Raw genomic sequence first — 25,121 nt, 5'->3', positions numbered from 1 at the left:
ACCATTGCCGAAGAACTGGCGGAGGAAGATTTACGGGTGTATTCAGCTCCTTCAGGTCTGGATTCACAGCCACTTCTGGAAGACTAACGGAGTTGCCTACCGCCGTTTCAGCACACCTATTCACCTCTAGGTGAATTTATTACCTTAAATGGCATGAAGGCGCCTCGAAAGAAAAATGGATGAAGGTCTTTACGCATCTTCAAGACCGAGATATTGTCTGGAGAGCCCCTTGGTTATTCATCAGTGATGTTCTTTTTCGTGTGGTGACTCCGACACTGTGACCTTACTTGGACTTTGGGGAGCAGTCGGGTATGCTCCGCTATTAGCACTTAGACAGTATGGAGCACGCCAGTTTGTCCCAGTAACATGCGGGTTAGCTAGGTCAGAGTTTGAGTATCACGGCGACAGCTATAAGAAGATGATCAAAGAAGCAGCCGATTCGTGGAGGAAAGTATTCCGGATGGATGTTGTAGCTGCCAGAAGCATGCTCACTCCGGTTATATGGAGTGGCGAAAATTGAGAAAGAATGACAATATCCCGGTGCCAGACTGTGATGACACCCGGACATGGAAGAACATCAGGCATGTCCCTTCTGAACTCGAGATAGCCAAGACCGAGTTGAAGCCGTGAATAATGAGCTGAAGCAAAGGATAAAGGAACTTGAAGCTGAACGTTATCAGTGGAAGCTCGATGCTGACTCTCAAAAGATCGGGCAGAAAAACTGGAAAAGAACAAAAAAAGAGTCCGTTTTGAGCTTGAAGACTTGAGAAAGGGTATCAAGACAAAGTCAAGGATAACTCCAAGTTGAAGGTAACCTCTGAATACTGGAAAGACGAGGCTCATAGCCTGAAAAGGAAGTTTGAAGGGCCTGATGAGAAAGCTTGGAAGGAGAGACTGCCCAAAGACGCTTGGCAGATAGTCAATATCAGAACCAGCGCTTGAGAGTTCGGATAGCTGACTTAGAAGAACGACATGAGAAAGATGGCAAGACAATAGCTGAGTTAGAAGCTATTGTAGAGGGGTTCAAGAGGCAAGCAAACGAGCTTCAGATGGTGCCGTTTGATGGAGGATTACAATGGCGTTTCCGTTGGGAACAAGCACAGCAAAGGGTGAGGGCCCGAGACGCAACCATCCGAGATTTCCTGGATCAAGTGCAAAAAGCAGCCCGTCATCTTCACGGCCTAGCAAGGGAAGCGGGTGTGGTTCGACAAGGCATTCAACCAGTGACATGAAGGCAGAAGACTTGTCAACCTACTGGAAGCTGTTCGGGGTCTAGAGGATTTAGTCCAAATGTACCTTAATCTGTTTTTATGTCTCTTAAAAGATAAGACATTTTGTCTGAACAAGGGTTATTTATAATAATGAAACACTTTTCTGGATCAATGCCTCCAATTGCATACATCATGCATTGCATTTCTTGTTTTATTTTTCATGTCTGTTTATTTATATTTTTTCCATGTTTTTACATTCGTATTAACTAACAGAACATGTCTCAGACACCGAGCTTACCACCACAAGCATCAGATACACATCACCCGCACAATACTCGAACAAAAAAGAGACAATGGAAGCCAGAATGGAGAAAATCGAAGAGCACATGGCAAGACTTCAAAAGGAACTAGAAGATAAGATGGCTCAGAACAGTGAAAGTACTCTTGAGTCCATCAAGAAAAATCAGGAGTCCTTGGTCGACCAAATCGTAGCCAAGTTGTCAGGTCTACAGCAAGCTAGTGCATCAGGGGGCATCTCTTCCGAGGGGTGGCCATACCACCAACCCCGCAAGTGGTTCTCTCACCCGGAATATTACCAGGGGACGCATCTGCTACTAAAGGGAAAGCAGCACTACCCGGGGACTCATCCGCTACCAAAGTGAAAGTTGCACCTGCTGTGAAGATACAAACTTCTACAATCATCCCTGATGATCATCCGGATGCTTATAATGTCCCAGACTTTGACGAGGAAGATAAAGCCAAAAAGATGGAAGAAAAGATAAAAATATTAGAAGATCAATAAAGATGGTCCAGGGAGACCATGATATTATGGAGTGGACGCATGGAGCTAAGCCTAGTTCCAGACTTGGTGCTTCCACCAAGTTTAAAATTCCTGAGTTTGAGAAGTTCGACGGGAACAGCTGCCCTTCAGCCCATATCACTATGTTCTGTCGAAAGATGACAGGATATGGAGGGAATGATCAACTCCTGATCCATTGTTTCAGGAGAGCCTGTCCGGTTCAGCTATTCGGTGGTACAACCAGCTTAGCCGAACTCATATCAAGACGTGGAAAGACTTAGCCAAGTCTTTCCTGGAGCAGTATAAGCATATCAACGATATGAGACCAGACCGGGTCATGTTACAAAGCCTGGAGAAGAAACACAATGAGAGTTTCCGACAATACGCACAGAGATGGAGGGATTTATCTGTGCAAGTTCATCCACCTTTGGATGAAAAGGAAACTAGAAAGCTGTTCGTACAGACCCTGAGGGCACCTTACTTCGGGCATTTGGTAGCAATCACGTCGGGGAGTTTTTCAGATTTAGTCATGGCGGCGAAATGATCGAGTTGGCCATTAAACAAGGAAAGATTGAGGGAGGAGACTCCAGTAAAAAGCCTTCCACGAAAAACAAGGAGCGAGAGATCAACAATGTGAACACCTACAACGTCAACAAGGGGGTTACGATCTCAAGCTCAAATTCCACAGCAGCTGTACCATCCGGTACTTCTAGACAGAACCAGAGAGAACCAAGAAGAGAAAGGGAAAGGGAAAGTTTTACCCCATTCCCATGACGTATAAAGAATTATACCAACAGCTCTTCGACACTCATGCAGTGCGCCTTATCCTATGAATCCAATAAATCCCCCTTACCGAAATGGTATGACGAGAGCGCTCACTGCGAATACCATGGCGGTGTGCAGGGGCATTCGATTGAAAGTTGTCTTGCATTCAAGAGACTTGTGCAAAGAATGAGAAACAAGAATTGGATCACTTTCAACTCCGGAGCACCAAACGTCGCTCAGAATCCCTTGCCCAATCATCAGGAGACAGGAATCAATGCCATTACTACTGAAAGGGGAAGGAGAATTAAATCAAGTGTTTCAGAGATCAAGTCTCCTTTGGCTTGGGTATGGAGCCAAATGGTGAAGGCAGGGCTTCTTGCACAATACCCAGATACGACAGAAATGAAGATGGTAACCATTGTTGTTACCACAACAAAGAAGGGCATAAAGTGCAAGATTGCCCAGAGTTCAAATGTTAGTCCAGCTCATGATGGATCGAAAGGAGTTGGAATTTTACGAAGAAATTCAAGATTCTTGGGAAGCAGATGTTTGTGCCACCGGAGAATCATCAGATAGAAAATTTGGTAGGGGTAGTCCTTTGATAATTACCCCTAAGGCAAGCATGACAGTGACAACACCAGCCAAGGTGGTAATCTCCGCACCGCGGCTTTTCAATATAAGGACAATCGGCAAGTGCCATGGAAGTACGAGTGTCAGGTGAGCACTTCCGGAGGAGGTAATAGTAAAGTGGGGCAAAGACCACTGGAGCCATTCAAAGAAGATGTGCTAGTCGTCAATGAACCTATAAAGGAGGAAGAAGCTAAAGAGTTCCTCAAGATCTTGAAGCACAGCGAGTACAACATTGTAGAACAGCTCCACAACTTACCTACACGTACTTCAATGCTAGCACTATTTTTAAGCTCGGAAGCACACCGAGAAGCGTTGTTGAATGTCCTTAATCAAACGTTCGTGCCACAAGACATACCAGTCAGCAAGATGGATCGACTGGTGAACAATATTCAAGCTGATAATCATCTCGTTTTCAGATGATGAGATTCCATCCGGAGGAAGAGGCCGAACGAAGGCGTTACATATTACTACCTACTGTAAGGGGCACGCTTTACCAAGTGTCTTAATCGATAATGGTTCAGCCCTGAACGTGATGCCTTCGATTACATTGAAGAGGCTACCAGTAGATACCTCTCATATGAGGACTTGTCAGAATGTGGTCCGAGCATTTGATGGGACCAAAAGAGAGGTAATTGGAAAGATTGAGGTACCATTGACCATCGGACCAGCCACCTATGATGTTGAGTTCCTTGTGATGGATATCATGCCGTCCTATAGCTGTCTTTTGGGAAGGCCGTGGATTCATCAAGCAGGTGCAGTACCCTCCACGTTGCACCAGAAAGTTAAATTTGTCATTGATGGGGCCTTAGTAATTGTCAACGCTGAGGAAGATATCGTAGCAAGCGTGACCACAGAGGCTCCATACATCGAAGTAGGCGAGGAAGCGGTAGAATGTTCGTTCCGTTCCCTGGAATTTGTGAATGCCACATTCGTGGCAGAAGGAAAAAGAATCCCAAGACCTCGACTCTCCAAATGCACAATGATGGAGATCAAGCAAACCCTAGGCCGAGGCGCAAGAACCGGGAGAGGTTTTGGAAAATATTTGCAAGGAATGATCAACCCTGTACGTCCTATCCCAAAATTAGACCAATTTGGGCTCGGTTTTCAGCCCTGTTATCATGAAAAGAGAAAGGAGATCCAGAAGAACCGGGAGAGAAGGTTAGCTAGATTGACTGGAAACGAACTCCAATGGAAGCCTATGACATTCCCGCCGCTTTTCAGAACATTCAAGTCAGGTGGTTATGTGTTTGAGACCACCACATCCGAGTTAGAAACGGCTCTGGAAGATCTGAACGTTAATGCCGTGACCACAGAAGATGTTGACAACGGAGATAGATCTGGGATATGCCTTCTGCCACATGGGTTCGTGCCTAGCAGTTGGTCGGTGGAAGAACTACCTGTGGTTTACAAGAATCTTTCAGAGTAATATTCGAACTATCCCTATTTGCCTATACCCGGGGCAATAGGTGATCTTTTGTAAGGGTGAATAAATATTTTGTTTAAGTTTAATAAAGGATGCATTTTTTTCTTTTCCATGGCAAACAAATTTTTCTTTTATTTATTATCTATCTCCCTCATTCCAGCACTTCATTTCCAGTTACTCTCAAAGTTAGTTCTTGACCATTCCGTGTGGGATATTATCCTCTCACACATACACATCTTCTTCCTTTCAGGTTCCCAGATAACGATAATGTGGGCACTAATGACCCTGATCCGGAGGTGGATTTCGAATCAACCATTTGTCTTGGGGAATTTGAAGAATGCGATAATGAAGAAGAGTACAACTTGCCTACCGAATTGTTGAGAATGATAGAAAAAGAAGAAAAGCAAATACTGCCACATGAGGAGGCGATCGAAATCTTAAATTTGGGCACTGAGGAAGATCGAAAGGAGGTTAAAATCGGTACAACTCTTTCGACTGAAGCAAGAAAAAACCTGATAACCTTACTTCAGGAGTACGAAGATGTGTTTGCTTGGTCGTATCAAGACATGCCGGGACTAGACACAGATATGGTAGTTCACAAACTGCCAATCAAACCAGAATTCAAACCAGTGCAGCAAAAACTGAGAAGAATGCAACCAGAAATGCTCCTTAAGATCAAGGAAGAAGTCAAGAAGCAATTTGATGCCGGTTTTCTCCAAGTAGCCAAATACCCTGAATGGGTGGCCAACATAGTGCCTGTGTCGAAGAAGGACGGGAAAGTACGCATGTGTGTCGATTACCGGGACCTTAATAAGGCCAGTCCCAAGGACAACTTTCCTCTGCCACACATAGACACTCTGGTGGACAATACGGCCGGGAACGCCTACTTTCATTCATGGATGGATTTTCGGGGTACAATCAGATCAAGATGCATCCCGAAGACATGGAAAAGACCACTTTCGTCACAATGTGGGGAACTTTCTGTTACAAAGTGATGCCTTTCGGATTAAAGAATGCTGGGGCAACATATCAGAGAGCTATGGTGACCCTGTTCCACGACATGATGCACAAAGAAATCGAGGTTTATGTCGACGACATGATTGTCAAGGCACAGACCGAGAGTGAACATGTCAAGAATCTGAGGAAGCTCTTCCAGAGATTGAGAAAGTTCCAACTGAGACTAAACCCTAGCAAGTGTACCTTCGGGGTAACATCTGGAAAACTACTAGGCTTTATAGTCAGCAGGAGAGGCATACAGGTCGATCCAGATAAGGTTAAGGCTATCCAGAATCTACCTCCACCACGAACCCAAAAAGAAGTCCGAGGTTTTCTGGGCAGACTAAACTACATAGCTCGGTTCATCTCTCAGTTAACCGACAAATGTGACCCCATCTTTCGTCTCCTCCGAAAGAATAGCCCTGGGGCATGGGATAAAAACTGTCAGATTGCATTTGAGAAGGTAAAAGAGTACTTGTCTCACACTCCTGTCCTGATGTCCCCTATCCCAGGAAAACCTCTGTTTTTGTATCTCTCCATATTCGAGAACTCCCTGGGGTGTGTTCTGGGTCAACACGACGAGTCTGGGAAGAAGGAAAGAGCCATCTACTACTTAAGCAAGAAGTTCACCGATTGCGAGGTCCGATATCCTCCTATTGAGAAGGTCTGTTGTGCCCTGGTATGGGCTACAAAAAGGCTTCGACAATACATGTTGTATCACACCACTTGGCTGATTTCCAAGTTAGACCCTCTAAAATACATGATGGGTGTACCTGCTCTATCCGGAAGGCTAGCCCGATGGCAGATGCTTTTGTCTGAATTTGACATCGAATACGTAAGCCAAAAAGCGGTAAAAAGGCAGCGCCATATCCGATTTTTTGGCAAGCAGAACTGATGAGAGCTATGAGCCGCTGGACTTTGATTTCCCAGACGAGGACTTAATGGCCATATCTTTAGAGGAAGCAAGCATTTCAACGGACGGTTCCTGGAGAATGCACTTCGATGGGGCATCAAATGCACTAGGACATGGCATCGGGGCAATTCTAGTCTCCCCAGAAGGGAGTCACTACCCATTTACCAGCAGACTGAACTTTGATTGTACCAATAACATGGCAGAATATGAAGCCTGTGTCTTGGGAATTCGGGCTGCACTGGGGCAAATATAAAGACTTTGCGGGTGTACGGAGACTCAGCTTTAGTAGTCTATCAGCTCCGAGGAGAGTGGGAAACCAAGGATATAAAGCTGTTGGAGTACCGAAAACTAGTGTTGGATCTGCTCGAAGAGTTCGACGAAGTCACCTTCCACTACGTGCCTAGAGAAGAAAATCAAATGGCTGACGCTCTAGCTACCTTGGCAGCCACATTCAAGGCTGGCGGGGAGTCTGAAATGATGCCAATTAACATGCAGTGTATGAGTACCCAGCTCATTGTTACCAAATTGAAGAAGTGAAAGACACTAAGCCTTGGTACTACGACATTCTGCAGTATATCAAGCATCGGAGTTATCCAGAAAAAACCACTGAAATCGAGAAGAGAACCCTTAGAAGGTTGGCAGCTGGATATGTCCTTGACAGAGAGGTTTTATACAAGAAAAGCCATAACCAAGTTCTGTTAAGGTGCGTCGATGCTGAAGAGGCAAAAACGATAGTGGAAGAAGTACATGATGGGGTTTGTGGAGCACATGCAAATGGGCATATGATGTCAAGACAAATAATGAGATGCGGATATTTTTGGTCCACACTGGAAAGTGATTGCATCAACTATGCTAGGAGATGTCATAAATGTCAGATTTATGGAGACAAGATAAATGTTCCACCCCATCCGCTTCATGTAATGACGTCACCATGGCCTTTTCTGTGTGGGGCATGGACGTTATCGGGCAAATCCATCCGAAGGCTTCGAATGGTCACCGTTTCATTCTCGTAGCAATTGATATTTCACGAAATGGGTAGAGGCTGCGTCATACGCCAGTGTCACTCAATCCACTATTTGCAAGTTTCTGAAGAAAGAAATTATATGTCGGTATGGTCTACCTGAAAGGATTATCACCGATAACGCAACAAACTTGAACAACAAGATGATGAGTGCTGCCTGCGAACAGTTCAACATAAAACATCACAATTCCACTGCTTACAGACCAAAGATGAACGGAGCAGTAGAAGCAGCAAACAAAAATATTAAGAAGATAGTGGAGAAAACAACTGAAACCTACAAAGACTGGCATGAGAAGTTGCCTTTTGCTTTGTTCGCTTATCGAACCTCGGTACGTACATCGACTGGGGCAACTCCATTTTCACTAGCCTATGGAATGGAAGCAGTGCTACCCATTGAAGTCGAGATTCCGTCTCTCAGGGTCTTGTCAGAAGTCAAACTAGATGATGCAGAGTGGGCACAATCCAGATATGATCAGCTTAATCTGATAGATGAAAAAAGACTAAAAGCCATTCATCATGGTCAAATCTATCAGAAACGAATGATCCGAGCGCACGACAAAAAGGTGCGCCCGAGAATATTCCGTGAAGGGGATCTAGTGCTAAAAAGAATTTGGCCAGTCCAGAAAGATTTCCGAGGAAAATGGACGCCAAATTGGGAAGGACCTTATGTCGTGAAGAAAGCTTTCTCCGGAGGAGCCCTTATCCTGGCTGAAATGGACGGACCTGAGCTGCCACATCCCATTAACTCGGACGCAGTCAAGAAATACTTCGCTTAGGATGAAAACCCGAGAGGGCGTCCTGAGTTGAAAAAAAAAAAAAAAAAAAAAAAAGGAACGTTTAGGGTGAAAACCCGAAAGGGCACCCTAAATTGAAAAAAGAAAAGAGAGGAAAAAAGAAGAGGAAATAAGGTGGGTTCAAGATGAAAACCCGCAAAAGGGCGTCTTGCAACTAAGGATGGGTCCAAGTTGAAAACCCGGAAAGGGCGATTTGGATATCACCGGTGGAAACATCCCGACACATGAATCTTCTACGAACTCAACAAATCGGAGAAATGTTGCACCCTCCCAAACGTTGTCGCATTTTCAAAGATCCTTTGGCAAAGGTTGCATTCAAAGTCACCAAACGGCTTTTCAACTCAGAAGTGCCCACGTTATCGAGATCTAAGACATTCATTTACACATCATTGTGTATTCATTTTCTAGAATGTTTGCCATGTATTACTTGTTCTTCTCCTCCCTTATGAATAAAGACCATCTTTCCTCCAATTCCTTTTGAGCATCTTGAATTAGATTTAAACCTAATGGTTTATTTATTTTTATGAAAGATAATCTCATATTACTGTACAAAGATTCATTGAAAAGTACAGGTATCCAGAAGCCGATCAAGGCTCATGCACATGCTTGAGATGGTTGAGGAGCATCTTCAAAAAAAAAAAAAAAAAAAAAAAAAAAAAAAAACATCAAACATTTGAAGAATTCAAGATCAGAGATCGGAACTTCAAGCTCAAGAGTCAACAACGACAGGCCACCGGAGATCGAGATTACTCCCCAGAGCCCAGAATAACATATGTTGCATATGCATTTTAGGCATACCTAAGGGCATGACATCCATAACATCACATATATGCATATCTTTGCAGGTTTTATTCAGAGCCAATTTCAACTTCACAACGAAGGATATTGGACTCCAGACAACGCAAGTTCAACTTCACGACGAAGGGACCGCTGGCTGTCAACAAACATTTCTCAATTTCAGAGCCAATTTCAACTTCACAACGAAGGATATTGGACTCCAGACAACGTAAGTTCAACTTCACGACGAAGGGACCGCTGGTTGTCAACAAACATTTCTCAATTTCAGAGCCAATTTCAACTTCGCAACGAAGGATATTGGACTCCAGACAACGCAAGTTCAACTTCACGACGAAGGGACCGCTGGCTGTCAACAAACATTTCTCAATTTCAGAGCCAATTTCAACTTCACAACGAAGGATATTGGACTCCAGACAACGTAAGTTCAACTTCACGACGAAGGGACCGCTGGTTGTCAACAAACATTTCTCAATTTCAGAGCCAATTTCAACTTCACAACGAAGGATATTGGACTCCAGACAACGCAAGTTCAACTTCACGACGAAGGGACCGCTGGTTGTCAACAAACATTTCTCAATTTCAGAGCCAATTTCAACTTCACAACGAAGGATATTGGACTCGAAAACAACACAATTTGCTCGAGAGTAGATTTCAACTCCACGACGGAGGATATCCAACTCGAAGCCAAACTTCACAATGAATGACTCATACTCAGAATCTTCCAGCTTTGACTCAACCTCACGACAAGGGAACAATTTCAATATCGAATCTCAACACTACGACAGAGGATATTCGATATGACCGAAATTTGTGTCTTTTAATCTTTGATCTATTATCATTACACGATAATGAGCAAAGAGGGGCAGCTGAAGACACTTAATTTCGTTTATGTTTTAAATAATATTACATATTGTAACATTGTTAAGTTTGTCTACAGGCCCAATGTTCGGCCCAGTTTACGCAGTAACCCTAGTTCATGGTTCCCAACTGAGCGCCGCAGACCCAAGAACTCCCCATGCTCCACGCCTCGCCAGCCGCTCAACACACCCGGTTCTCTCGGTCACAAGCAACGGTCGTGGGTTCCAAGCAACTAACAAGCATTCAAACAATGAGTTTCAGTTTGTTTAGGACTCTATGACTAAAAATAGGATGTAAATAAACTATAAATGGATGTAATCAGAACCCATCAAGGGACACTTTTTTTTTTCACAAAAGGTGAGACCGAGAATACAAAAACAAAAATTACACAAAAACTACGAGCAATATTGGGTTGATATCGAAACATTTTTTTTCAAGATTCTCGAAAGCAACAGAAGGTAAAGTCCATACCGTGTACGTTTTGAGGCTTGCATGCTTGTTGTTTCGTTGTTCTTTATTCAAAAAATACCAAAGAAAACTGTTTGGCCGATGAACTTTTAGGGGAAGGATCGAGATTTTGATCTCAGATCTACCCTCCCCGAGGCCTATTTCAAAAAGGATTTGAGATTTGAGTCGAGGGAGAGAAAGGCTTTCAGAAAAACCAATTTTTTTTTTTTTTTTTTTTGGGTTTGCCGCGATGATCGGTGGCCGGCGCCGACCAACGGCGGCGGCGAGGCGGCGTGTGGCCCTTTCTGGGATTTTACGGCGGCGTGTTCTTCATTTCTGAAGAACACGCATGAACAGATGAAGGAAACGAGAGAAAGAGAGAAAGCTCTCGGGCGAAGAGGAGAGAAATGAAAATCTCAAAAAAATATTTGAGTCATATAGTTAGCCCAGCGGACCAAACCGGCCCGACCCGTGCTTATATCAGATCCGCGTGTTTTGCTAAAAGGGGCAAACTGCGTTTGGCTCCCTCTGTTTTGAAAAACATTCAATTTGGTCCCAAATCGGTTGGGTAAACTTCATTTTGGCTCCCTCTGTTTTGAAAAACATTTAATTTGGTCCCCAAATCGGTTTAATTCCCCTGGTTATATTCTAATTCTGCCATCTAACCTTATTTTGTTTCATTTTACCCCTTTATACTTATATATATTTATTATATCTCGTATTTGCTCTTTATACATTGATATTTGGATTTTTATTTATTTACACTATATTATATATTCCTATTAGTTTATATATATATTACATATTCTTTTATTACATGCTATTTATATATATATATATTACTCATATTTGCCTTTTTTATATATTATTTTCTTTGTTTTTATATTTTTTGTTCATGTATATTTTCATTTACCTATCTATTTATATTTTTATATTTTTTTCTTTATTTGAATTTTCGTATTTTTCCTTGTAAATTTTATTCATATTTCATTCTTAATTCTTGTGTACATTATACTTTCTTTATTTCGTTTGTTCGCCTTATTTTTTTTCTAATTTTATTTTTTATTATCTAACCATTTTTTCAATTTTTTAAGGATGTTTTCAAAACAATCAGAAGTAAGTAATTCAGGGTCAAATTTTACCTTTTTAATTTAACATTGCAATTTTATTAAATCAAGACAACTGGAAATTACACAGTACCGAAAGGGCAGTTCAAGGGTGCTAGCCCTTCCTTGACTGTAACCGACTCCCGAATCCGACACATCTCTGGTAAGACGCAGATCAGGTAAGAAATAGGGTATCCGATCAACCCATTTATTTTTAAATAAATGATCGGTGGCGACTCCAATCCACATTTTCCTAAGTCGAAGCCCAATTCCGGGGCCCAACCGAAAGACGGTTGCGACAAATATCATAAGCCAATATGGATAAGAACTAAATAGAGGCAAAAACAATGAATTTGGAATATAAGAGTCCATTTGTTTCACGGAAAATGAATTACATTTCCTGGAAATTATTTTACGGTATTAGATGATGTTGTGTAATTCATTTTCCACTAGTCGATAAATTTTTTAAAAATTCTTTATTATAAACATCAAATATAATAAATAATATTATTTATTAACAAAATAATAATATTATTTTTAAAATATTAAAATAATAATATTATTAAAATATAAAAAATATAATATTAAAATAAGAATATTATATTATATTTAAGGAGTATATTCAACAACTTAATATTATTTTATGAAATTAATAAATAATATTAATTTTATTAATAATTATTATATATTATTAAAATAAAAGTATAACACTATATATTCTAATAATATAATTATAACAATAAAATCTTATATTATAAAAATTATCAATAAATATAATTTAATAATTAATATTTTTATTAAAATGATACTAAAATAATATATTAATATTAAATATATAAAATAATAATATTTTAAATATTTATACATTGAAGCTATAAATTCATAAAATGACTTATGAAAATTTAATTGACCAGTAAAATAAATTACATTATCTATCTATTTTCCGCCAACCAACCAGAGAAAAACATTTTCTGTACACTTACCTTGGCATCATTGCGAACGAACTGAATACCATGCCCCGGATATACAGTGGAGGAACAAAACCAGCACTTCTCCAATCTCATCTTGCTCTAAAATTAACTGAAAAAAAAAATACAATATCCAAAGCAGAAAGAAGCGAAGGCAACATCAGAAGTAATTACATGATGAAACTAATTAGCAATAGCTAAGGGGCATCCTGTAATCCCGTCTTGTTCTCAAATTAATTAAAAAAATACAGTTTGTAGAACAGAAAATCCCAATCAAGAAACTCAACCTATTAACATTATCCAAGTGAAACAAAATTACTTTTAACAGTGAATGCTAAACCTAATTAGAAATACTTAAGGGTATCCCGTCGCTATATTGCGGCGGTGCCATCCTCCACCACTAAAGACCTCAATACCGGCGGATGGAAGCAGCGATTACAAGCGCTTCCGAAAATAGCGGCGATACCGATAGCTTTATAAAAACCTCCTTTCCCAACAAAGTAAACAGAAAGAGACAAGGTATCAAGCAGTAGGACCGAAGAAGAAAATGAAATGTGGCAGATTTATGCAGTCAGAAACCAGAGAACTCAAAATCTCGTGGCTCAACTAGGTAAATATATCTTCAAGTTAAGTTTAGGGTTTCGAAACGTCACCTTATTTAACTCCCTGGTCTGCAAAAAGAGAGATCTTGGATCAGGGACTAGAGGAGAAGGAGGCTGGTGAGACACTCGCTTGGCGGCGGGGATGTGTGAAGAGAGATCATAGTAGGTCGAGAAATTTTTATAGCATTTTGTTTAGGGTAAACTACACTTACTCTCATTAAGATTCGAGTAAGTTTCTGTTTTCAACATTGAGGTTTCAAAAGTAACGAAACGGTTACTAACATTATCGTTTAATAATATTATCTCCATAAACATTGGGCTTGAGACTGAAATTAAAAAAAACTATTTTTCTTATTTTATTTATTTATTAAAAATTAATATATAAAATATTAGATAAGATCATTTATATAACTTAAAGATAACCGGAAATTTTTAAACTCTAAATAAATATATGAATGCATTGATAAATAAGAAGAAATTATTAAAATTTACATTAACATATAATCTATAAGTACAATTATGATGTTAAAATTGACACATATATGACCAAACATATTTAGTTGATTGTCCAAGCTTATCATCCGTGTTTCCTCATATCCTTTTAAATCATTAGTCTTAAAGGCACTAGAAATATTCATTTTTTTCTTGGAGTCTCCCTCTCTCTTTTTTTTCTAAGTAAGATTAAAATTGAATTTAGAATTTATAAAATAAAAATTACACATATATATAAATTATTTGTTTTCTAATTTGTTTTCTCTTTTTTCTTAATCGTCATCAATTTTTTTTTTTATTTTTGTGAGCGGCAGCGACAACATTAATCTTAGTGTTGATCGCCTACCACCTGTATTTATTATTTTTCCTCTTCTTTATTATAGTGTATTTTAATTTTTTTTCCTTGTTTTTTTATTTCTAATCATGTCTCTATAGCCTGTATTCTTCTGCTTTTATGGCGCATTTTACATTGCTTAGGGTTGGATTTAACATCGCTACGACTAATCAAGATGATGTTTTATTTGTTATCATGTTGATCTTCTCTGCTTTAGACCTTCAAATTGAATTTGGACACGATTTACATTCTTGTATAGTATTAGTGGCCTTTCAATAGTTTTGTCTCTTTTTGTGGCTCATTTACCAATGCGGTCAGAGCTATTCTTATCTACCGTTTATCTGAGTTTATTTTATTTATTTTTTAACATTTTCCTTGTATAGCCTTTGTGATCTTAAACGGCTAGTTTTCTCGCGTTTAGAAAAATATTTTTATTATATTTTTAAGTTATGACAATGATTGTAAACCTTAATTGTAATTTTGATATTTTCTAGTTTTAATAAAACTAATGGCTTCTATAAAAAAAATTTAGACACATTTTTTAAGTTGAGTTATATTTTAAATATTTATACTAATATTTAAACTTATTTATTCTTTTATATAAAAAATTCATTTTAATGTGCAATGATACGTTAATTGATAATATATATAGATATATAAACGTGTTTATTCTTTTTAATGCTTTTCCTTATCCATATGTAAAAGAAAGCGTACCTAAGGCGCCGAGTATATGTAGACGTTAGAAAATTCGCCTCTGACAGCACAAGTGAGATGGTGACCGACGGGCGCACTCTTCCTACGATTTTAGTGCTTTTTCGGAGTAGCACAAGCATTTTTGAGTTCCTTGCTTCTCCCGTCACCACAATGAAGCCACCACGTCGATGTCGCACGCTGCCAGTCACCAACCACAAATCACCAGGTCGTCTCTTTTATCCGTCGTACACTCACACGTTTACCCTTTAGTTTTATTCATTTCTGCCAACTGCGTAACCACCCATTTTATATAAGAATTGAAAAAAAAAACAAAGAAGAGAATTGCGACAGTCAAATATATATTATACTCAAATAGAGTGAATTATAAATATTTAATGCATCATCTTTTCTCAAATTATGCAGAAACAACAATTATTAATAGCATTAATGTCATATTCTTTTCCCAACATGTTATTTAATACATTATATTTTTCCAAATTATGACATTAATGTCATTTTCTTTTCCCAATATGCTATTTATTACATTATTTTTTCCTAAACAGTGAACTATTAAAAAATGAGACAATCAATCAAAAAATTGTTAAACTATTTTGTTCATAAATAATAGATTTTATAATAGTTATTCCGATTGATATTCAATATAATCTTTAGAAAGATTGAAATATAAACTTATTAATTTTAGCAAGACAAAATGTTTTAATCGCGTAATCTAAACCTTTTCATTTTCTAATTATTCGAGTAAACAATCTCATAAACTTTAATTTGTGAGTTGATAACATATGTGTGATTATCTTGTAAATGCACCTATTGAATATTTTTCCACATTATAGATAAATGAACTCATATTTCAATTAGACATACAAGACATTCAGTCTCATCTTTAACTAGTTAGGTTTTAAATTCATTTGAGAATAAATAACACAATAACTTCATGTTCTTTTATTAAAATTTATGCGAATCTCAATAATTTTTTCACATCATTATTGATTGGGATAGTCTAACAAATCATACCAGTTTACTAAATTTTTTGAATTTGTAAACTTTTGATTTACCATGATTCAATATCATTCATATAAACTTGTAAACTTTCTAGTTATTATATGATTCAATCACATTCAAAAATTATAAATTTCTGATTTATCGTAATATGTGATTCACTCTTCATACGTGTGTGTAGTGCAAACAAAAGAAAATTATACAATTTTGAGTTATAAGTTTCTTTAAAACTAAAAAATACATTATCTATTACAAAATAGATCATTCAAATATAATACATTTAGCACTTTTAGAGAATTTAATAAATCTGGTAACATTTTAGGTTTAAATAAAAAAATGTCATGTTCCCTGTATTAAATCATGTGCGTTGGATAAATTTTCAGATCAAGACGTAAAAGAATTGTCGATAGTGATTTTTTTTTTCAATTGAGAAACTCAGATAACATTGTAGATTATAACTATAATTTTTTTAAGATAAACATGATAATATTTTAGATTTAATCAAATAATAATTTAAATTTTACTAATTTTCAATTAAACGAATCATACTATAAATTTACCTTAAATTAGATGCATCAAAACATAAACCTACTTCCGATCAGTTCCATGGGCAGAAGCTCCGGGAAGGCTGCGTTGAAGAAATGCATGATTGAGACAGAGGGCAGTGGGCACATGCCAAAGCCACCTCTCCATATCTAGGGATGGGTATGAGACTGAACCCGATCCGATCCGATTTTTTTTAAAAAAAATTAGGGTCGGGTCGAGTTCGGGTTTAAGGTGAAAAATACTTGACACGACTCAAAAAAATATAAATTTACATTATATATATATAAATAATTACAATAATACCCCTCTATATACTATTTTTTCAATTAAGTTACCGTTTTTATTGAATAAAAATATTTTTTTTATTATTTCGGGTCGAATCGGATCGAATTTTTTAAGTTATATATCAGATCGGATAAAAATTTATTTTAGTCAGATCAGATCGAGTCTCAGGTGGAGGACTCCTTACTCTCGGATCAAATCGAGTGGACCAACCCGACCCATACCATCCCTATCCCTATCAAAACAAACCCCACTCAAAACCTCTTCCTTTTATTTTTCTTCGCTTCGTGGTCGTGGCTTTCATCTTAAAATAAATAAGAAAAAAATTAAAGTAGAAGGATAACTTTTATTTCTGTATTAGATCTAATTTTTTTATTTTTTATTAGATTTTTACCTTAATTTAGGTCTTGAAGTTTTTTAATTGTATCATTTTATATCTTATCTTTAAATTAAACATTAAATTATAAAATTTTAAATCTTAAATTATAATTTAAAATTTTAAGTTAAAGGTAAAATATATAATGATGTAATTAAAAAATTTAAATGTTAAATTAATATGAAAATACTATGAACGAAAATAATAAATAGTAGAAACAAAGGTAACCGTAAATAAAAAAAATTACTATTAAAAATTAAAAGAAAAACACACTGGAAAGTTCTTCGATTTCTCACCCCAAAAGGAAAAAACGATTAATTTCCCCCCAAAACCCCCAAAAAGGAACTCAAAAAATCTTTTCTTTTCCTCGCTTTCTAAAAAATTCGATCGAACTCTCCCTCAATCCAATTTAAAATCTCAATTTCTCTATATTGTAGGGTTTCTAATTTTCTGCTCTTATTGTCATTCAAGAACCCGAAAATTCATTGTTTTGGGAATAGGAAATCATGGAAATAGAGATTGTGGGTGATGTGGCATCTCTTGATCCTGAGTTGCTTCAGCTCCCTGACCTTTCTCCTTCAGTTCTCAAATCAAATCCTTTTCTTGCCGAACAACTCCTCTCTCTTTGGCTTTCCCTTCCCGAAACTGGTCGCCTGGTAAGGTTTTTCACATTTATCGAATAATATTCCTTTTGGCTGGTGGCGCTCCAGCTATCATGTATTGCCTTGGGTTACAGGAATATAAGTTGCGATGAGTGTTCGAGGGCATGGTGTTGGTTCTCACCATGCTAGGAGGAAATACTCTTCGAGCTATGGTGCTTGATGGCTGGTCCTCAGGACCCTCGAGCTAGATGGGTGCTTGAGGACCTCTAGCAGGAATGACGATTAAGCGGGATTTAAATAGCAGTCCGCAATGCAACTGCAAATAGCGCCCGCTATATAGCGGTACCTTCGGGTACCGTTATTGCATGACTCTGATACAGGCAATCATCGCAATAGCGATAAAAGCAAACCGAAAATACGATCACAATCGCAATTTAAATTCCTACTAATGAGTACGCATAACGAAATGGGAGTCGGTGTCCCTCCCTTGAGATGATGCGTTTAGATGTGAATGTCCGGTCGAGTCTAAATTCTCTATATGAGGTTGGGTTCTAGCAAAGGGTTCCCAAGCCATTTTACAACCTGCTAAGGTTGCCTCCGATTCTGGCCCATTACAGACTTCTGAATCGAGTTCGGCTCAGGGGATCACACCACTAAAAGCGTACCTCGGATTCGATATCCGGATAGGCAACTTAGGGTGCTTTCCAGAGATACTTTGTCAGACTCACACAAAGAAGCCCAATACTCCTCGTGAGGTGTGGCGTTTCTCTCTACTTAGGTAAATCGGGTTAGAGCTCGGGTTCAGAGCTCTGATATGCAACAATCCTAAATATTCACAAAAATGTAAGCATTAATGTTGAAAACATTTTGATGTTTCGACATAATAAATTAAGTTAAATGAATTTTAATATTTTACAAAAGATTTTCTAAAAGTATATTTGATTTAATTACTCGAATATCAAGCTATTACTCCAAGTCTTTCAAGATCAATTTTAAACCTTACTAAATAAATTTGTGTTTTATACTTAAACTATTTTTAAACAAATTTTCATAAAGTATTTTGAACCAAAATAAAGCCTAAAATCAATTTTTCAAGGGTATGCACCGATGCATCAATCCATGCATCGATGCATCAATTAATTTCTTGAACATCGAATGCATTTTATGCATCGATGCACTCAGTGCATTTGATGCATCGACACACAAGACCATGCATCGATGCACTCAGGCTTTTTTCAAAACATCGAATGCATTTTATGCATCGATGCACTCTTAGTGCACCGATGCACTAAGAGTCCAACGGTCAAAATATTTGAATTTTACACTGATGCACCTAGGGCATGCATCAATGCACAGACGCTCTCATCCACTTTCATTAATTGTTTTCACACTTAAAAGGCTCTATTGACTCCACTAATCATCCCCAACGTTTAGAATCATTTGAAGGTGTATTTAAACAAGCTTAGAAGCCATTGAAAAACAACAAGAAATATCAAGCAACTAGAATCAAGAGAGAATCAAAGAGAAAGCATCAAACCTCAAGTTTGAGCATTTCAAGCCTATTTTTCATTTAATATTCATTTTGCTTTCAAGAACACTACTTGTACTCAATTGTATTCATTCTTGAGTGTTCTTTTCTTTGTTCTAGAATTGTGCAAACAATCTACCTTGTGAGGATTTCCTTATAAGTTTGCAAATTTGTATTGTTCTCTTTGGGAGAGAGTGTTCTCAAGAATTTGGGGTATAATTCTTGAGGGTTTGTAAGGTTACTCTTTGTTCTCAAAAGAAAGACAAATTAGTGAATTTGTGGAAAATCCTTAGTATAGATAGCTAAGGTAGTGGACGTAGACTTTGGTTGAGAAAGTCGAACCACTCTAAATCGCTGTGCAATTACTTTCAATTTTCTACAAAAGCTTCCACCAAATTTTTAATTGCCAATTCACCCCCTTCTTGGTCGATTCCGTCAATCGATTAACTCAACAATTGGTATCAGAGCCTAACTCATTTGAAGGTTTAATCGCCTCTTGAGTCGATTCGGGAAGAGTTACATCGATAATCAAAGTCATCAATGGCCTCCACTTCAAACTTCGAATCTGGTCTCGATTCGATGCCCGTCAACAAGCCTCATTTCTTCAATGGGGCTAACTATGCCTATTGGAAAAATAGGATGATGTAATTCATTCAAGCAAGTGACATGGGAGCATGGAATGTTGTAAAAGACGGATATATCAAGCCTCTTACTCATCCAAGAATGTGGAGTGAAGGAGAGACAAGATTGTTCCAGCTCAACTCTAAAGCCATTCATATCATATTTTGTGCTCTTGGACCAGATGAATACGGAAGAGTTCCATATTGTACAACCGCCAAAGAAATATGGGACAAGGTTCAAGTCACTCATGAAGGTACCGATGAGGTAAAAAAATCTAAAATTAGTATTATAATGCATAGCTATGAAAATTTCAGGATGAAACCAAATGAAGATATCAAAGCTATGACAGATAGATTCTCGACGATTGTCAATGGTCTCAAGTCATATGGAGAGATCATTTCAAATGAAAAACTTGTGAGGAAGTTAGTTTACTCCCTTCCAAAATCATGGCAATCAAAGAAGACGGCAATCATCGAGTTTAAGGACCTAACGTCCTTAACTCTTGAATAACTAATCGGTTCCCTTCTCACTCATGAAATGATGCTTGAAGATGAAGTGGACCTCGATAAGATTGACGAGACACCAAAGGTGAAGGAGAATAAGAAAAACATTAGAGTTGCTCTCAAATCCACAAAAGATAAGAGTGATTCGAATGACGATGATGATGACGAGGAAATGACATTATTTGCCAAACGATTCAGAAAGTTGATGATGCCCAACCGAGGAAGAAAATTCAAACGTCATAAAGGCTTTAAAACTGAATCGAAGGAGAAAGACCCGATCATTTGCTATGAATGCAAAAAGTCGGGCATGTCAAATATGATTACACACAATTAAAGAAAAAAGGTCAATTCAAAAAGAAGCACAAGGCTCATGTAGCTACATGGAGAGATGAAGAAGGTTCCGATGAAGAGGAACAAGAAGTTGCAAACTTGTGCTTGATGGCTATCGGGTAAGATTCTAAGGTAACCTCTAACTCATTCAATTTGGATGAATTATCTTATGATGAGTTATTAGAGGATTATAATGAGTTGGCTTCGGATTATAAGACTCTATTTTCAAAATACAAAAATGATATTTCAAAATTTTAAAACGAAAATAGTCTTATATCCAAGACCAACAATGAGCTTGAAAGTAAGATCAAATAATTGCAAATCAAAATTAATGATTTTGAAAAGAAAAATATTGATTTGCATAACTTACTTTCAAAAGTTCATGATGATCATCTAAAGAAGATTGATGATCTTAAAACTTCTTTTAATAAGGTTGGAACAAAAAGTTTTGAAAAATGTGAGAATTCAAAATCCAACTTTGTTAAGAAAAGTTTTAGAAGCTACAATCATAGAAGTCCTCAACGAACCTTGAATGGTAAAATTGTTAGGAGTATATGGGTTCCTAAAGAATTCATTACTACTAAAGATAAGGATGTCCTTCATAAATGGATACCAAAGGGGACAAGGATTTTAGAAACTAATGAATATGGACCCAAAAGAATTTGGTACCAAAAATTAGAAATTAATTTATGTTTGTAGGAAAAGGAGCATTACTACAAGGCACGAGAAACAAATCCAAATTCATGGTACCTTGATAGTGGATGCTCGAGACACATGACCGGAGATAAAAGCCAGTTCATAGAGCTTAACGCCAAAAATGGAGGAGAAGTGACTTTTGGTGATAATTCAAAAGGTCACATTGAAGGTATTGGTACTATAGGTAATACATCTTCCATACAAATTAAAAATGTGTTATATGTGAATGAATTAAAGCATAATCTATTGAGTATTAGTCAATTATGCGATAAGGGATTCAATGTCATGTTTGAAATTAATGGTTGTAAAGTCATTGACATTGCATCTAATCGGATTATGCTTGTTGGTCATAGAATAGGAAACATATACATGGTGCATTTAGATTCTATTGATATGACTAATTTGTGCCTAGTTTCTAAGGATGAACATGATAGTTGGTTATGGCATAAGAGACTAAGACATGCTAGTATGAGTGTTTTGCAACAACTAATTCAAGGAGACTTAGTAAGAGGGTTGCCTAAGCTTAAATTTGATAATGATAAAATCTGTGATGCTTGTGCTAAAGGAAAACAAAAGCGAATTTCTTTTAAATCCATTAATGACGTATCAACTAGTAGAGTATTACAATTGATCCATATAGATCTTTTTGGGCCAACTAGGACTACTAGCTTGGTTGGAAAACATTATGCATTTGTCTTGGTAGATGACTATTCTAAATATACTTGGGTTCTATTCTTAAGTACTAAAGATGAAGCATTAGAAAATTTCATCACTTTTTCAAAAGTAATCCAAAACAAAAAAGGTTACTCTATCACTAGTGTTAGAAGTGATCATGGCACTGAATTTGAAAATCTTGGATTTAATGAGTTTTGTAATTCTAATGGTATTAGCCATAATTTTTCAACACCTAGAACCCCTAAAAAAATGGAGTTGTTGAGAGGAAAAATCGAACTTTAGAAGAAATGGCTATAACCATGCTTTGTGAAAATAATTTGCCAAAATATTTTTGGGCGGAAGCCATAAATACCGCTTGTTATGTTGTAAATCGAGTAATGATTAGGTCAATTTTAAAGAAAACTCCATATGAAATTTTCAAAAATAAAAAGCCTAACATTAGCTATTTTCATCATTTTGGATGTAAATGTTTTGTTTTAAACAACGGTAAAGAAAACCTTGGCAAATTTGATGCTAAAAGTGATGAAGGAATTTTTCTGGGTTATTCCTTAAATTCTAAAGCTTATTGAGTATTTAATAAAAGAACTTTAGTTGTAGAAGAGTCTATACATATTGTTTTCGATGATAATCTCCTTCCGAGGAAGGATTCTGGTGTTAATGATGATGTAGGTATTGTACAAGCAAATAACGATAGACATGACGTTGGAAAATCATCATTAAAGGAAGAAACGAAAGATGATGAAACTCGTGATCCTCTCGAGAATCCAACCATTGAAGAAAGGGAAGTATCTTATCCAAGAGATTACAACTATGTCAAGGATGGTGGATTATAGATGATCCATTCAAAGGGGTAACAACTAGATCCTCTCTTAGAAATATTTGTAATTATGTTGCATTTATTTCATGCATAGAGCCTAAGAACATCAAAGAAGCATTAAAAGATGAACATTGGATTATGGCTATGCAAGAAGAATTAAATCAATTTGAGAGAAGTAAAGTATGGACATTAGTTGAAAGGCTTAGTAATAAATCTACTATAGGTACTAGATGGGTATTTAGGAATAAGCTTGATGAAAGTGGTAATATTGTGAGAAACAAGGCTAGATTTATTTCTCAAGGGTATACTCAAGAAGAAGGCTTAGACTATGATGAAACATATGCTCCCGTATCTAGGATGGAAGCAATTAGAATGTTATTAGCATTTGCATGTTTCAATGAATTCAAATTATATCAAATGGATGTTAAAAGTGCATTTTTAAATGGTTTTATAAAAGAATAAGTGTATGTGGAACAACCTCCAGGTTTTGAAGATTCAAAATTTTTGGATCATATTCTTAAATTGACAAAAGCACTTTATGGTTTAAAACAAGCTCCTAGAGCTTGGTATGAAAGATTGTCAAACTTTTTAATTGAAAAAGGTTTTTCAAAAGGGAAGGTTGACACTACATTGTTTTTAAAGCATAAAGGTAAAGATTTATTAGTAGTTCAAATTTATGTTGATGATATAATATTTGGTTCTACTAATAATGTTCTTTGCCAAGAATTTTCTAAGCTAATGCAAAGCGAATTCGAAATGAGCATGATGGGGGAGCTCTCATTTTTTTTGGACTCCAAATCAAGCAAAGAAAAGATGACATCTTCATCAATCAAGCTAAGTACGTCAAAGATATGCTCAAGAAATTTGGATTGGAAAATGGCAAGCCTCATGACACTCTAATGAGCTCTTCAACAAAGCTTGACTTAGATGAAGGAGGTAAATGTGTAGATGTTAAATTATATAGGTCAATGATTAGATCTTTACTTTACCTAACTGCAAGTAGACCGGATATTATGTTTAGTGTTTTCTTATGTGTTAGATTTCAATCATGCCGTAAGGAGTCACATTTTCTAGCTGTTAAGAGAATCTTTAGATACCTTAAGGACACTCCTAGTTTAGGACTTTGATATCCTAGAGACTCTAGCTTTAGCTTGCATGCCTTTTCTGATGCGGATTATGGAAGATGCAAATTAGATAGGAAAAGCACCTCCGAAACTTGCCAATTCCTTGGAAATATGTTGATTTCTTGTTTTTCAAAGAAACAAAATTGTGTTGCATTATCTACCACTGAAGCGGAATACATTTCAGCCGGTAGTTGTTGTGCACAAGTTTTATGGATGAAACAACAACTTTTTGATTATGGAATTGATGTAAGTACTATTCCTATCAAGTGTGACAATACTAGTGCTATTTTTCTCACTAAAAATCCCATCCAACACTCTAGAACTAAGCATATTGAAATAAGACATCACTTCATTAGAGACCATGTCGCTAAGGAAGATGTAGTTCTAGAATTTGTTGATACTTTACACCAATAAGCGGATATTTTTACAAAGCCTTTAGACAATGAAAGATTTTGGACACTTAGGAGAGAATTAGGTTTAACCAACCTATATTCACTTAGTGTTTAAAATAATTTTAGCACTTTTAAGAATAAATAAAAAATGCTTATAATAATAATTTTTTATTGCATTCTATGCTATTAGTTAGGGGGAGTTTATGTTATTTGGTGAAAATTAATTTTATGTTCAAATGTTGTTTAAAGATTAATTTGATTGATTGAACATGATTAATTTTCAATATATGAGTTGCCAATACCACTAGAGCTAATTAATTTAGTATTTTAAGTGTTTAAAACGGATTTTTGACATTTTTGTGCTTCATGCATCGATGCACTTAACAGTGCATCGATGCATCCCTTTGAATGTGCATCGATTCATCTTGCTAATGCACCGATGCACGCCTTGAATGTGCATCTATGCATGTCGATGCATAGGGTCATGCATCGATGCATCCATCAGGTTTTATGTTAAAAAGGCTTATTTTCTCATTTGTTTCAAAACCTAAAACTAAACTCTCTTAGTCGTTCGCCTCCTCTCTCTTTCCTACTCTCAAAATTGCTCCAAATCCTTAGTTTTTGATCGGAATCTTCTAGCTTTTCAACTCCTAATCCTGCTTCAATCATTAATTCGTGCAAAACATCAATACATCCCTCTCAATCCGAAATTTCAAGGTAAACTTTTCTAAAAACTAATTTTATCAATTTTTGATCTTAGGG

At 37.0% G+C, this 25,121-nt stretch overlaps 1 long non-coding RNA gene across 1 annotated transcript; it reads right to left on the bottom strand.

The window, feature by feature from the left end:
* Positions 1-10,290: 10,290 nt before the first annotated feature.
* On the bottom strand, positions 10,291-13,467 carry LOC120148923. Its single transcript, XR_005518414.1, has 3 exons — positions 13,383-13,467; positions 12,745-12,841; positions 10,291-10,440 (listed from the first exon to the last, which is right to left on the bottom strand). It is a non-coding gene; the product is annotated as an uncharacterized LOC120148923 (long non-coding RNA).
* Positions 13,468-25,121: the final 11,654 nt, after the last annotated feature.

This window comes from Hibiscus syriacus, unplaced genomic scaffold, assembly GCF_006381635.1.
Source record: "Hibiscus syriacus cultivar Baekdansim isolate YM2019G1 unplaced genomic scaffold, ASM638163v2 tig00000218_pilon, whole genome shotgun sequence".
NCBI lineage: Eukaryota > Viridiplantae > Streptophyta > Magnoliopsida > Malvales > Malvaceae > Hibiscus > Hibiscus syriacus.
This window is presented reverse-complemented; position numbering and strand designations above follow the sequence as displayed.